The 4,824-nt window shown below is 44.4% G+C and overlaps 1 non-coding gene across 1 annotated transcript; it reads right to left on the bottom strand.

Moving 5' to 3' along the window:
- Positions 1-907: 907 nt before the first annotated feature.
- Positions 908-980, bottom strand: trnav-uac (transfer RNA valine (anticodon UAC)). Its single transcript has one exon. It is a non-coding gene; the product is annotated as a tRNA-Val (tRNA).
- Between the last annotated feature and the right edge of the window lie 3,844 nt (positions 981-4,824).

Genomic DNA, 4,824 nt, shown 5'->3' with positions numbered 1-4,824 from the left:
CTTCACAGTCATTACAACCCATTCCAGCAAAATCCACCTTCTTCCCTTGTGTTCAGCTCCTTTGACGTCATGGGGCTCAGCAAATTCAGGGAGAATTTTTTTGCCATTTGGCACCAGATTCAGAACCAGATCTAGGGGATATTTGTGTCGGTGTAAACAGTGAAATCTCCCCTATTACCCCCACATTTTTCCTTGCACCATCATCTTTACAGTCATTGATTTGCAGCCTATCACAGCCCTTCTCTCATTTCCTACCTTCACCTCTGTGTTTGTTCGCGGCCTGTTGCATGGGTGACATTTCCGGCTCTGATGCAAAACTCCAGCTCTCACTCCACTGATTCAGGCGGAGCTGATATGCGTTTTCAGTTTTCAATCAGGAAGTAATGCACATTTATTTTAATAATTCGCATGACATTTATAAGCGCCGAATCCTAACTACTAGACCCCCAGGCTTGCTACTTCACAGCCCGACTTATCCATGCTATCTGTGCATTTTATTTTCATTTCACATCGCTTTCACCAGAGACACTTCTCTCCCACAAAATGACACGTTTATGTAGAACACAAACGACTTCTTCAGCCAATGACAACAGCGATTGCTGTTAGTTGGAGCAGCATTCATTGTCACACAGTCCCGGGTTGTCATTGGGTCCTTAAGTGACAATAAAGGGCAGAAATCGTCAGCTCTTTCGTTACCCGGCGAGTTCCAAAAGATATGTTTTTCATTGAATATTCTCCACTCACACGCTGCCAGCTGAAGGATATCCTCATTTTGCTGACTGTCCACTTTGTGAAAGGACAAAGAGCAAGTGTAATCCGGCTGTTAGATTCTGCATTCAGCTAACATTCAAGAACAAGCAGGAGCAAAGCAACTTTTCCTCTCACCTAATTGAACAAGTTTCGATAAAGTTTCTGCCTGGTTTTGAACTGGGGACCTTTCACACGTAAGGCGAACGTGATAACCACTACACTACAGAAACTCGACGCACAAGGAGCCTAGTACACCTGACTATAATGCAGTTCCACAGCAGCACTTTAGGCCTTTGTTTTGAAGGAATTGAATTCGGCTGTTCTCATCAGGAATGCTGGAGACAGACTGATGAACAATGTCATCATCAAATGGCACAGCATGTTGGGGAGTTATTAGATCATCGCAGCGTCTTTTTAAAGAGCAATAAATTAGTCTCAATATTCTTCTCTCTTTCCATAAGCCTCAATTTCTCTATTTCAAGTAACTGTCTAATTCACTTTTGAAGAAGGAGTTTCTGCAGAATCCATGCACAGTTTCCCTGACCCAGTGACATGAAGATTTGGATTTGGGTTTCTTCCAGTCCCTGGAGGAGTGGATCCGAATCCCAGCGCTGCCGTAGTTTAAGTCACATTCCCACTTTCGGGCACTTTAGGAATTCCCTTTCGGAGAACAAGAGGAGATTCTAGTTTAATATAGGGCGGGTTGCGGTCCTTTATTTTGTTTGGAAAAACACGGAGGGGCAATAAAAATGTAATGTTGTTGGAGTAAAGGCGGGTGTGTGGAATTGGTTGAGTTGCTCTTCCAGAGAGCCAGCACAGACACAATGGGCCGATTGACTTATTTTGCAGCCATTCCTGATTTGATAAGAACACATTTGAGCTCGCGAGCAGCTGTTGGTCATAATTCAATGTTTACGGTGATGGATTGGAAATCCATTGGAGTCTCCCCCTGTAGGTTTGAATCCTGCTGACTACAGTTCACATTATTCCTCATTTTAACCAGGTGCCGCCAACCTCATCCCTGCGGCTCCTGTGAAACTGACAAGGCGACACACGGCAGAAATTCATCACTGAAAGTAACTGACGCACATCAAATTCTGCTGCTTTCATGTCACATCTTTTAACTTCCTGTTCTCCCTCTCAGACATTTCCAGGTCTATCAAATGTCACCCACCTGGGACTTAGCATCTACCTCGGTCTATTAAATATGGTCGACTTTCCCGTGTGCTCCATTTAGCCGGTGGCTCCATAGCTCAGTGTTTGGTCTGCTGGTTTTATAAACCAGGGGTTGCGAGTTCAACCTTCACTAGGGCCCACGATTGATCCTTAGTTGAGAATACTGAGTTATGTGGAAAGCTGAAAAACCGCAGAACAATATATAAGAAAAAGTTTGCTTTTTGAAGCATTTTGCTTTTAAGTTAAAGAACTGCGGATGCTGGAAATCTGAAATAAAAACTAAAAATGCTGGAAAAACTCAGCATCTGACAGCATCTGTGGAGAGAGAAACAGAGTCAACGTCTCGAGTCCATGTGATCTTCTTCAGAGCTGAAGAGAAGCAGAAATGTTCACTTTTTATACTGTTTACGAGGGGGTGGGGTGGAGCTGGTGGGGAGGTCAGGAGGAATTGACGAAGATATTATGGGCACAAGACAAAGGGAGTGTTAATGATAGCGGTGAGGGCTAAAAATGGTGCTGATAGTTGCATAAAGGTAGGAAAGCAGAATGTGTGAATAGCAGAACAATGATCAGCACTCTGTGAAAGAACAACATAGAGCAATGACAGTTGGCCATTTAGGGGCCTCTCTCTTCACCTTCCAAGGGCCCAAGCACTCCTTCCAGCTGAAGCAGCGCTTCATTTGCACCTCCAATTTGGTCCATTGCATTTGCTGCTCCCAATGTGGTCTCCCCTACATTGGAGAGACCAAACGCAGACGGGCGACCGCTTTGCAGAACACCTTCAGCCTGTCTGCAAGCATGACCCGGACCTCCCTGTCACTTGCCATTTCAACACACCACCCTGCTCTCATGCCCACATGTCTGCCCTTGGCTTGCTGCAATGTCCCAGTGAAGCTCAACACAAACTGGAGGAACAACACCTCATCTTCCGATTAGGCACTTTCCAGCCTTCCGGATTTAACACTGAGTTCAGCAGCTTCAGATCATGAACTCTCTCCTCCATTTTCACCCTTTTCAAAATCTCTTTATAAAAAAGTATTTTATTAACATATTATTCATTCATTTATTCATTATTTCACCCCACCCCTTTTTATTATCCCCTTTTCTATCTTTTTTTCCCCAATTATCTCCCCCTCCCACATCCCACCCCCAAAAGGGCCATCTGTTACTCGTTCCATGTTGTTTTTTCACAGAGCGCTGACCCTTGTTCTGCTATTCACACATTCTGCTTTCTTACCTTTATACCACTATCAGCACCTTCCTCAGCCCTCACCACTACCATTAACATCCCCTTTGTCTTGTGCCCAGGGCATCTTCGTCAGTCTCTCCTTAGCCCCCACGTATCGCTGACCTTCTATCCAGAATTACCTGCTCAACCCGTCCCGCCCCGCCCCTCCCCCTCCCCGCCCAGCCCCGCCCACTCCCCGTCCCGCCCCGCCCCCTCCCCGCCCCGCCCCCTCCCCGCCCCGCTTAAACAGGAGAATTCAAACAATTTCTACTTCCCTTCATCTCTGAAGAAGAGTCATACGGACTTGAAACGTGAACAGTGTTTCCCTCACCGCTAAGTCTGTGAGAAAACTCAAAACTGTTGAGTTTTTCCAGGAATTTCTGTTTTTATAATATATCAGAAGTGACTGGACAACAAGATGTAAGACGGAGAAAAATGTAGTAAAGACTGAAGTAACTCAGTTAGTCGTAGTAATTTTTCAAAAGCAACAAAGCAGAACACGTTTGAAAAGGTGAGAAAGATGTGCTGATGTTCAAAGAGACTCGGCTGCACTTGTGCAAAGAACGTGGAAAGTTACATTAGTCCCTACAGCACAATAGATCAGCGTGTTCGACGAACTGACAGTTTGATGGTTCTCAGGGACGAAGCTTCCAATGTTTTTTCCTCCCATCAACATTCATTGTCACACAGATTTGGGTTGTCAACGGCGGCAATAAATTTTTCCACAAATGTTGCCAGTTCTACTGCTCTGCAGTGAGTTTTGAACCAGAGAGTCTTCCCCATGTAAAGCAAATGTGATAATCACTGGACTACAAAAACTACACGCAGCTCCTTGCAGAACGACCTAGAATATTAAACTTTGCTGTCTTATTGCAGTTCCGAACCTTTTTTTATGGAAGTACAATTCGGCTGAGAACCTGAGACCTGCGGCAGAGAAATTGATCGAACATTAAATCATCAAATGACACAGCACATCAGCAGCTCATTCAACACCTCACACATGTGCGAACAACCTTGAAGCAAATCCGTCCCCATCTTTCCCTCTTTTTTCAGAGCCATGCATTTTTCAGAATATTACTCAAAACCTGGAGAAGTATAAATGTCACATGGTTTTGAAATATTGCATCCAGTTACTATTTAACAACAAACGGGAACGATGCAACCTTTCCTCACACTGAATTCTGTTAATACTTCTAACCCATTTCGAGCGGGGAAAGTTCCGTGTGTGAGAGACTGTGATCCTTATTACCCTACACAAACCCTGCAATGTGAAGAGCCCAATTTAACACACAGAAGGCAGAGAGCCGGGTATTTTCGGATTGGAAAGATGTAACTAGTGGAGTGCCATAAGGATCAGTCTCAGGGACTCAATTATTTACTATCTATACTAATGACACGGAGGAGGGAGCAGAGTGTAATGTATCCAAATTTTCTGACGATACAAAAATAGGTGGGAGTTCAGGTTGTGATGAGGACCTGAGGAATCTTCAAGGGGATATAGATAGGTTGAGTGAGTGGGCACAAGTTGGCAGATGGAGTTTAATGTAGGAAAGTTTGAGATCATACACATTGCTAGGAAGAATTGAAAGGCAGAATATTATTTAACTGGAGGGAGACCCCAAAAGAAGTGCAGCACAGAGGCATCTGGGTGTTCTTATGCATGAAACATA

The sequence above is a fragment of the Cetorhinus maximus genome, chromosome 23 (assembly GCF_964194155.1).
Source record: "Cetorhinus maximus chromosome 23, sCetMax3.hap1.1, whole genome shotgun sequence".
Classification (NCBI taxonomy): domain Eukaryota; kingdom Metazoa; phylum Chordata; class Chondrichthyes; order Lamniformes; family Cetorhinidae; genus Cetorhinus; species Cetorhinus maximus.
The sequence above is the reverse complement of the archived record's forward strand: the minus strand, read 5'-3'. Positions and strand labels throughout refer to the sequence as shown.